Source organism: Gavialis gangeticus, unplaced genomic scaffold (assembly GCF_001723915.1).
Source record: "Gavialis gangeticus isolate Ggan-Ray unplaced genomic scaffold, GavGan_comp1, whole genome shotgun sequence".
Lineage (NCBI taxonomy): Eukaryota > Metazoa > Chordata > Crocodylia > Gavialidae > Gavialis > Gavialis gangeticus.
In genome coordinates, this window is record NW_017729024.1 from 152,345,787 (window position 1) to 152,357,549 (window position 11,763).

Genomic DNA, 11,763 nt, shown 5'->3' on the forward strand with positions numbered 1-11,763 from the left:
GCACATTTAATGAGACGTAACACTCTTATGTAAGAAGAGGGGTACCTTCTGTCAGTACTTGCAGGAATGCAAAACACAACCATTGGAAGCAACGGTCCATTTTCCTACAAAACTAACTGAAAAACAATGCAGCTGGATTAGAATTTTACTATTTTCCCTTGTACTGATGTTCCATAGTATATTTTATGTTCATTCTAGACAGCATGTAAGTAAAACTGTACAGTACAAACACCTTTTTTACAGATTGATGACCAGACCAAAAACAAAAAACCTTTTTCAGGTCATCAAAAACATTTTTTTTCAAGTTTTCTCACAGAATAAAAACCTTAAAAAACATTTGTTATGTTTCATGTTTAGTTGTTAGATTAAACATAGGTAAATTTCAACATAAATGTCTTGTCAAAATGAAAATGCAAAACACTTTTTTAAAATGTCAAAAGAAAAAACATTTGATTTTTCTCAAACTACTCACTCGATATGACATGAGTATATATAAATGTTTCCAGTTTACCTGAATCTGTATTGAGGGAGAGAGGAATAAAATATTTAACCCTCAAAAACTCACCCATCTTCATTTGTAAGCCATTTTTCCCCATCCACCTGTCTATGGTAAGGAAAATGTTTCCTCAAGCCTCCAAATTTGACCAGAAAAAAAAAACATCCATTCTGGTGTTATGTTTGATTGCTTATTAAACCAAACCAAAATACAGCTTTTGTTTCATCTAACATCCAAAGTGAATGAAATTGCTCAAGCTGCTTATGTTTCATTTCAACTGAAGTTAGAAGTATGATCAGCAGTATTTTCATTGTCATAAATAAGCATGTTCATGTGTATTGGAAACTAAAGACGCCTGTTAATAAATAGGTTTGTTTCTAATTCTGGGCTTTATTTCCCTGGATGTTACTTTTAGCTGTTTTTAACCCAGGCCATTTAGCCTTCAAACTTGGAAATCAAATGGTGCTGTGGATGTACTCTGTACTGTGCCATTGTTATGCAGTATTATCCCTTTTTGTGACTAAATATAGCTGCAATATGGTACGAAAGCAGCATAAAAGATATTTTCCTACTAGAGCAGTGCTACTCAACCATATGGCTGCATGGGTCAGATGAGAGACATAAGGCCAGTCCACAAGCCAAATCCTATAGGCAGAGTCAGTCCATAAGCTGAATCCATGCCATCTGGCACTCTAGCCCAACCAGGTATGCCAAATCCATCCACAGAGCATACATACGCTAAGCTCCCCCCCTCCCTGCCCCCCCCATCCCGATTGAGATTGATTGTCAGAGGCTCCACGATCGACCAGTCAATTGCAATTGACTGGTTGGTGACTACTGCCCTAGACTGAGTTCCCTCTGCTCCCTTTCCCCCCTCCCATTCTGAATCAGGGACAGGCTGGGAGAGACATGGGGCTGTTAGGGGAAACTGGCTGCAGGCTTCCAGCAAGCAGCTAGATTCCCTTTCCCCTGAAACCAGTAGTGAACTTCTGTATGTTCCAGGGGATCGTTGTAACTCAGAAATCTTCCTGAAAAGTATTCTCAGTTACAGCGGGAGCCACACTTCTGTCTGCACCCCAGGGGCCACAGTTCAACCCCTCTTGGGCCACTAGTTGGACAGCCTTGTTCTAAAACCCTGTCTACAGAGCCTACTCATCATCATTATGACACCACCCCTATGTTCCATATCTGAAAGGCTATCATTCTCATTTCTCTGGGTCCTTCAGACTGTCGATTCCTCCGTTACATTTATCATATAGGTCCTTTTCTTTCTATCCAGAGCTAAAACTTACTTCCACACTCTTCTTGTATCCCATCTTGCTTGCTTTAGCCATCCCAGTGCACCAGGGCCATGTCATTGCAGGGCCATGTCATTTGGTCCTCAGGGCTCCCCACAGGTCCAGAAATTTGGTGACAGGGGAGCAGTAGCTGTGTTGGCACGGCTTTAGAAGCTACAGCAATTCATGCTACCACCACTTCTCCATCGCCAAATATCCAGACCTGCGGGTCCATGGGCTGGATGACATAGTCCCTGTGGTCCAGATTCAACCTGCAGGCTGGAGATTGAGCACCACTGTACTACAGAATTCACATCTATATGAATTGGTTATGAGAGTGAATTCCTTTATGGCATCTATCACAAGAAAGATTCTAAATACATTACGTTTTGTAAGAGTAATAATATTACCAGTTTAATTTAACAAAGGATTAAGTAACTGTATGATATTCAATATATTAAAATGAGATTAAAACAATAACAACATCATGTTGTTGAGAAACTCCACTATGCTCATTACCTCAGGCCATACAGAGTGGAAATATCATTGTGCAGTGGTTCAAGTTGAAATTACATGAAATGACACAAGTGCATTGTACATATGGGTAACAGGATCTTTCATAGCCCAAAAATCTCTTTATTTTTCTTGTATTTCGTGTCAACAGCCAATCAAAAATAAAAACCATCAGCACATTATTTCAAAACTTGAATTGAGGCTGCATTTTTGGTGTTCTCTAGCTTGCTGGCTACTGTGGATGCTGTGGTTACATAATTGGCATAGTCTCAGTTGTTAGCTACTGTGGTTACATTTAATGATGTTCCTTTGGTTGCTAGCTACTGGGCAGCTTTGGTGCCTTCTCAAGTTACTATAGAGAGTTACTGCTTCTCCTCTGCTTCCTTAGTTGCTGGACTAATGATGAGAATCAGAAAATGCATACGGTATATACAAATAAATATGATACAAATATCTTCAAAATGCTACTCAGGAACAAACCTCATCATTGCAAAGATAAATTTGCCAAATTAGAGCATCACAGTTAGACTACTGAGAATAAATAAAAATAAATATATAGGCTACACTAGGGATAGACTTTGGTTTGGAGTTTTAAAGGTATCTGTGGGTGTGTCTTAGTTTTGGAGCATTTGAAGGCTCATGCTTCCCTCTGTCTATATCATTTAACTGTGTCATCATATAGGAAGCACATGAGGGTGACAAGTAGTGGAGAGGTGAATTCCTAGAAGAACAAGAAACTCAAGCAGAACCCTTCTAGGAAGCATGCCCCTTGTCTCTCCTCCTGAGTGTCTATGACTCTAACTATAAGCAGTAGAGATTGGAGGTGGGTTGAAATGGGAAGCCACACTGGACTTCCAGTGCTATGCTGTATTTTCTTAATAAATACACACTTGAATAAAATATGTACCTTGATTTTGAAATGCTGAATTAAGAAAAAAATATCTTTCCTTGAGAGCATCTACTAGGGTGAAGGGAGAAACACCAAAAACAGCAACCAGGGAACACTGCATGCAGCATATAGACCTTTACTTTGCCTGTACCATATTTCCTCAATTAAAATGTGCACCCTGATCTCTAGGAGCTGAATTTTAGAAAAATGTTCTTGTGTCTTGATTTTTCATATGTCAGATATATACAGTTATCAGTTGTACAAACCACTGAATAAGGTATGGCTTCCATGAACTCCAATGTGACTTCACACCACACAGAAACCCCATTAGGCATTTATCCTCTCTTATATGACCTGAGGCTTGGAAAGTTGGTATGGTACAGCACATTAAGTTTACCAGGATATAATAACAATACACAGTTAGTAAACAAAAGTTTTCTTCCTCTTTTCTTTGTAAAGGTGCTCAGAGAAATGGAGGGGGGTGGGGAGGTAGCTACATTGGAAGCAGAAAAAAGAGAAGCCAGAGCTCTCTGTCAGGGTGGTTCACCAAATTAGAATGAGTTTCAAACTGGAAAGTTTTTTTATGTGCAGAGAGAGATAGAGAAGGTTAGGGGGGGTTAGAATCATAGAATCATAGAAAAGTAGGATTGGAAGGGACTTAAGAAGGGCTTTTAGCCCAACTTTGTGCTCAAAGCAGGGCCATCCCAAATATATCATCCCACCCAAGGCTTTGTCTAGCTGGGTCTTAAAAACCTCCAAGGACGAAGATTCCACAAGCTCTCCTGGTAACCTATTCCAGGACTTTATACCAACCTTGTGATTGAGTTTTTCCTAATGTCTAGTAAGATAAGTGAAAAACTCCTAGTGAAAAAGTTTTTCCTAATATCCAGCTTAAACTTCCCTTGCTGCAAATTGCATTGCTCCTTGTTCTGTCCCCTGCTACCATTGAGAACAGTCTAACACCATCCTCTTTGAAAGCCCCCTTCAGGTAGTTGAAGGCTACTATTAAATCCCCTCTCAGTCTTCTCTTCTCCAGTCTAAATAAGCCCAGGTCCCTCAGCCTTTCTTCATAAGTCACATGCCCCAGCCCCCTAACCATTTTCATTGCCCTCTGCTGGACTTGCTCCAATTTGTCTACATGCTTTCTGTAGTGGGAGAGACCAGGACTGGACACAGATGTGGCCTCACCGCTGCCGAATAGAGGGGAATAATCACTTTCCTCGATCTGTTGGCAATGTTCCTGCTAATGCAGCCCATAATGCCATTAGCCTTCTTAGCATCAAGGGTATACTGTTGGCTCATATTCAGCTTATTGTCCACTGTAACCCCGAGTCCTTTTCTGCAGAGATGTTGCTTAGCCATTCACACCCCAGACTGTACCGGTGCATGGGATTGTTCTATCCTAAGTGCAGGACTTCACATTTGTCCTTAATAAACCTCATGAGATTTCTTTTGTTCCAATTCTACAATTTGTCAAGGTTTCTCTGAATCCTAGCCCTACCCTCCAGCATATCTGCTACTCCCCCCAGCTTGGTGTCATCTGCAAATTACATTTTTATGTTAATTTATTTTGGTATTTTGCTTTATGGAAGAGAAGTTGCTGACTGCAGCTGTTTTTGGTTTTATTATTGTGCAAACCTACAATTCCACTGGAGAAAAAATTAAGTCCTAAAGAAGTATGAAGTGTTCCCTGAACTTTTCTGAATTTTACCAGCCCTAATGGCAGGTATACAGAATAAAAGACCACCAAGGATACAGCATGGAATGAATCAGGGCAGGAAACCACAGGTCCCAATACAAGAAGACATCTCTGTAAATGGCAATACAGGACAAGTAAACAAGAGGTGTCCCCGACGGGATCTAAGCTGCTTTTTTAAGCAATGTGCACAGTAAATCTTCTGTGACACCTCATATGGTCTGTAGGCCTGGTGGTTCAGGGTATGTCTAAACATCACCCTATGGTGACATTGTTAATGAGCCATGCTTTAGTACTTCCAAAAGGCACAGCACAGTGCAGCAATGGCCCGTACTGCACCGTGCACACGGTGCATGGTTAGTTTTAGCCACTACTTTGCCATACTGGCTTGCTAAAACATGGGAGCATGTTGCTACAGCAAAGTAGCTGCCAGTCATATGTCGAATCGTGTGATCACTATGTCGTCATAGCGTGTCATACAGTTACATAGTGCATGGCTACAGCAACATAAGGTGATGTATAGACGCGCTCTTAGAGTGCCAAATAGTATCTATGTAAGGAGCAACAGTATTATAGTTACCACTAATTATTACTTTTACATTTTTTCAAAAAGAAAAGAAAAAAAAGATTAGATTACTGCACTGATTAAAAAGTCTAGTGTGTAAAAGAAAGAGGAAATAAACATGAAAGAAAAGAGGAGAACTAATTCCACTTCTTCTCTTCTGCAAAGCTCAGGTCTACTGTCAAAAAGTCAAAGGTCAGAGACCCATTGAGTTAGTATGGTTCAGGCTCACCACTTTACACAGTCAATAGCATACAGGAGAGCATTGTTTAGCATCACATCTGGCTGTCTTCTGCTCTTTAGTCTGAATGACCAAATACCCATTTGCAGCTGGGTCAATGGGAGCAACTATCAGCACAAGTCTGGAACAAGGCTTGAACTCATACCTGTGGAAGTATAACTATTCTGCCACCACAATCACAATGCCATATCCTCAACAAACTTCACTGCCTAGGCCAGATCCACATTACAACACATCCCACCAAAAAAACCTGTCCTCCTCCACATCATTCATTTTTTTCTGCACATGCTTTTTGTGTTTTTTCGCATTCTTTCTCCTACTCAAACTTAATTAAATAACTCAGCTGCTGCATGCTACATGACTTTGCCCTATGAAGTTCACATTTCCTAAACAACTTCTTTTAGTTCTTCCAAGGCCTTTGGCTTTGGGTGATCTCTCTTGGCCCACATTTCACAGCAATTGAAGTGCCAGCTACAAATTATCTGTCTCTCTGTCGCTGTGTTCCTCTTACACTTTCTTTTTCTTGTTTCCCTTGTGCTTCTCATTTTTTTAAATTGAATTTTGGGTTTCAAAACTCATTGGCATTGGCTGCCTTAGTTGTTTTCTTCTTACTGTTTACCATGGTACAAGAGCTATAGTTTTGTTAGTTTTAGGAATGTGGTCAAAATTAGTACATTAAAAATTTGACAAACTGCCTCTTTAAAACTATAGTAATCCATGACAAATGTATCAGGGGTTTTCTGTGCAGGTTTAAAATGAGGAATGTACCTCTTCTGAAAAAACAACAAACTAAACAAACAACAGTATGTTCACCCCTACAATAACAATCCCACTTTTACTTATGATTACAGATATGCACACATGGCCTTAGGTAGTGGACATATAACTTTTCCCAGCTATTGATAAGCAGACAATTCCAAATCCTCTCTGAGCATTTTAGTACATAGAGAGTGGAGGGAGAGAGAAGGAAAAGAGCCATGCGCTGTGCACACATGCCTTCAATCTAGAATACAAGTAACGTTCTACCAGAAATGACAGTCACTCCCATATGATTTCAGTATTTAGCTTCCCTGTATAGAAAGAATCCTAATTTTCTATATGGTTGTATAATATAATTGCCTTGTGTGATTTGAATTAAAGAAAGGGAGAAGGCAACACACAGTGTCTGAGTAAACTTTATTATCCACTATGGCTACAGCACACAAGAAAAAATTAATCAAAAACAGAAAGCTAGGGTAATTGCTGTAGTGGAATATATATATTCTATGTGTAAGTACTGGTATGTGTGTGTGTTGGGGGGGAGGGGCAACGAGGAAGTGTATATATGTCCCTCCCATACTTTTTCAGATTCACATGAATGTAGGGCCCTAAACAGGAACATTGAAAACAGAGTCTTTTGAGCCCTATGTGCCTAAAGCCATGTCTATTCCAACTCCATGCCAAGCTCATGACTTTCAAGGAGAAGCCTTCCCCTCCCACAGGCTTCAAGTCCGCATGATTCAAAGCCTGGAAATTATTTAGTGTAGCTGGCCTAGGGTGACAACCCTCTTGTCACTATTGAATAAAAGACCTAAACTGCTGAATTACTTAAATACTTTCAAAATGTCATCCTATATCTCATTTCAGTGAGTGTCTACCCTGCAGCCAAAGCACAGCTAATATGGGTGCTGGTAGGAGTCTAGCCACAGCAGCATGGGTTTCAGCAAGAGGCAATTTCCTCTGCTAGTGAGGCAGGATATTTATTCCCAGCTGACTTCGTGCTGTCACAATGAGACCATTACCAAAATCTGAGCCAGCTAGTTAAAGCTAGCTGTAGTCTGTCAGACTAGCTGTGACTGCAGTTTCAACATACTTACTCTAGCACCACTGAAAACCAGCAGTAAATACATCAATGTCTATGGAGTTACAAAGATGTAATGGTAGATATGTGACTTTGTCTACACAAGATGTTAACTGCATAGTAGCTCATTACTACTGTGCAGTTAGCATCACCAAAAAGCTGTTCGCCGATGCTACTGTGCAGTAACTCCAGTTACTGTGCAGTCATTTAGTAATTGTGGATGCAAATATGAAATGACTGCGCAGTAACAACTCCACAGAGAGCATCTCATGTAGATGCAGCCAGTGAGAAGAGAATCAGACCCAACGCATTTACCGTGCTTGCAATTCAGAGCCTTCTGAATTTAACTTGAAGACAAAGTACTCTTGTTGTTTTTATTAATTCTAGCCATAAACCGACCTTCTGTATCCAATCTAATATAGCTATGAAAAGAATTATTTTACCAAGCTCTCAGTTTAGAGGAATGAGGATTGCGTAACTCCACCCTGGCCTCCTTAATTAATTTAATATTAGTGGGTTACTTGCCCACAGTCTTTCTCCATTTCCCACATAATGTTATTTAAACTGAAAAAAATTGTGGGCACAAATAAATTATCATGTTTATTACCCAATTACATACAGAAACTGATCTGTACAGTTTGGATTTCTCCCAGATGAAGGCATATTGGCACCCAAAAGTTAATCTCTGCATTTATGTTAGTACATGTGTTGAATATTCAAAGCCCCAGGTCCTGCCTTGCCTGCCCTGAAAAGTGGAAAGTTGTGAGTCATTACACCTTCTGCTCCATGGGTTGCACTCAAACCCCAATCCATCAAAACACTAAGAACATACTTAGTTTTTTCAGTTTATACTGAGAACCCTATCCAAAGCCTCCTGAAATTAATAAAAATCTTTCTTTTAACTTCAGCAGGCTTCACATCATGCTTCTTACTGCAGATGAAGCCATACTTGCATGCCTTCTGAATACGGATGGGTATAAGCCCAAACCTAGAATGTAAATGTATGTGTCCTTTTTTAATTGGACAGTGAGCAGTGAAGTGATTCCTATTAATGTCAGTGCGGGCTACACAGGCCTCTTAAATAAAAGTATCCTGTCCTTGTATTTCATGGGAGTTAGGGGGAAGAGGTTCTTGACTCCTCTTACTCAATAAGTACGCCCAGGCACCAGAGACCATTCTCAACCTCACACAGTGTTATCGGGAAAACACTGGCATTTCTAAGCAGTTTATTCTTCTGCTTTATGTGTTGCTCAATAAGAAAACATTTCTGATCCCAAGTTCCAAAACACTGAGAAAAAAATGGAGCATTGAAATATTGGCATAAAATCTTTTGTGCTACTAAGCCTCCCAAACAAATTTAAAACACGTGTATTTTTAAGTGATCTTCTACAAATTGGAGAATATTCAGTTTATCACTTCATTTTTGCCAAAACAGAAAAATATGCCAAATATAGAGCTTTGATGAATGCACAGGTGATGTCATTTCAAAAAGTCTAGGGACAATTTAAGGAAGAAAACAGTTTATGATTTCACCTCTGAATGGGAACAGTCTGCTGTTTGTTCAGAGAGGATGCATAAGGACAATACTAATCTTCCCCACAGAAATGGGATAATTTTATTTATTTCAACAAAAGAACTGTTTATGCCTAAACAAAGCTGTAACATTTTTTCCTTTCATATTGACTGTGAAATATGAAAATATCCTTGTAGTAACCCCCAAGACCACACTCCTCTATCATTGCAACATTCTGCCCTTCCCTGGCCATATGAATCTCATCTTTGTTACTGTTCTTTCCACAAATAGGCAACAAGAGTCCACAGGCTCATGAAGGGCAGAGACGGTAGCAGGACAGCGGGATGTCAGTGTGGATCTGCTCAGCAGGGCAAAAAGCATGATTTCATTTTCAGCAAGAAAAAATGATGAAGGCAATAAGCAAAACAATAAATACTACGGCTTTTTCTGTTGCCCCAGCAGTCATAGGTCCCAGCTCCACTCTTTCAGGTTAGCATGCAGAACTGTTCATAGAACTCAAGTGCATTCTTCCATTTTCCTGTTGGTTTGAAGAGCAGTCATATTCAAAGTAGATGGATGGGCTTTACTGCCATTCTCCATAATAGCTGGAGTAAGTAAGTATTGCAACTCAAACACCGAGTAGTTATTGGGCCTGAAATTACGATCTTCACTTAGGCAAAATGTCCATCCAAGGATGTGTCTGACCCGTGCACATTGTGCTGCAAACCTGAACAAGGCTGCAGGCTGCCTGTCAGGAGGGCAGAATCAGGTTCTTTAAACCAGTGTTTCGAACCCATGTGTCACGATCCAAAAGTAGCTGGCAACAACATATCAAAGTGTCATGAACAAACTTTAAAAATGCTTGGGGCTGGAGGGAGTAGCAGGAGGCCAGCAGGGGGTGTCATGTGCATGTGTATGAACATGGCAGCCAGGCAGTGGTGGAGAGCAGCTCCTGCTGCTCCCTGCGGGTAAGTTGTGTGGGAGGGCATAGGTGATGCATCAGCAAGGCAGGTGCCCTCCCCTGATTTCTGTGCCCACAATGGGCAGGGACTGCAGCCTGACCAGCCCAGCATGTGGGACCCGGTGCAAGAGGGCAGAGTGGGGTGGCAAAATGCCTGCTGCTGCCACTGCTGCTGGGACCTTCACACCAGCCACATCGCCAGCAGTGTAAGGAGTAATGGGAAAGCAGGGGGATGCACTGCCCTCACCTCCTCCCACCGCTAGCCAGTCATGTGCTGGGCTGCAGCTCTATCCCACCACCATGGCCCATCCACCACCACCACCACTCTTCTCACGACACAACTCTACCCCAAAAGGGAAGAGTGGGGGAAGGCCAGTGCAGGTAGCCTGAAGGGAGTGGAGGCAGCTCTTGCTCAGTCCAACCAGGCAGCAGCCCCATTCCCGCTGTGGACACAGAAATTGGGGTGGGGGGCATGTGCATTCCCAGCCCCCACTGCACACACTGGGGCCTGGGGGCCAGGATCTGGGGGCAGGGGGCAGCAGGTTGGGAGTGAAGGGCACTGGCAGGGCTGGGGAGCTGTGAGTCAGGAGTGACAAGCACCAGAAGGGCCAGAGGGTGCAGGTCCGGAGTGAGGGGGACCTTGAGTCCAGAAAAGTTGAGAACCACTGCTTTAAACCTCATCGCTTAATCCAACACCCTCTGTTTTGGCATCTCTGGGCACCTATACATGTGCCGGACATCTGTTCTGATGCATGCTAATTAGCACACCCTGCAGCAGACTAGATTAATTCAGTCTGCTGGAGCATGTTAACGCACTCCAGCAGCCTCTGTGTCATGCGTATTCAGCATCCCCACACTTCAAAATGGCGGTGGGGTGCTTGAACTAAAGCTCACTGAATGAGCTTTAGTTCAAGTGCCCCCACCATCATTTTGAAGCAAAGAACACTGAATACATGTGACACTGTGGGCACTTTAATTTGAGTAGCTCTTGGAGCTGCTCTAATTAAAGCACTTCTTCACCCTCCACCCCAAAGCATGTGTATAGACACTCTCTATATAAAATAAAAGGTCTAAAATTGTATTTTTCAGAGCAGGGACCAGGTCATCCACCCCAGCGGGATCCCCGATGGTCCCAGGGGAGGCCCAGCCAGGCCCAGGGGCAGAGAGGACCTAGTCAGGGAACTTCTGGTGGGACTGGACATATTCAAATCAGCAGGTCCTGACAATCTCCACCCCAGAGTGCTGAGGGAATTAGCAGAGGTCATTGCAGGACCCCTGTCACAGCTTTATGAGCACTTGTGGTGCTCTGGCGAGGTGCCAGAGGACTGGAAAAGAGCCAGTGTGGTCCCCATTTTCAAAAAAGGGAGGAAGGAGAACCCAGGAAATTATAGGCCTGTTAGTCTTATCTCAGTCCTGGGGAAGCTCTTTGAGAAAATTATCCAGGCACATCTCCAAGGGGCAAGCAGGGGAGTGTATGCTTAGGGGCAACCAACATGGGTTCATTAGAGGCAGGTCCTGTCAAACAACCTGGTGGCCTTCTATGACCAGGTCAAAAAATCCTTGGATGCAGGTGTTGCAGTGGACATAGTCTTTCTGGACTTTAGGAAGGCCTTTGGCACCGACTCTCACCCCATTCTCATTAAAAAATTAGGAAATTGTGGTGTTAGTGCCTACACAGTCAGAAGGGTCACCAATTGGCTGGTGGGCCGCACCCAGAGAGTGGTGGTGGATGGGTCATTTTCAACCTGGAGGGATGTGGGCAGTGGGGTCCCCCA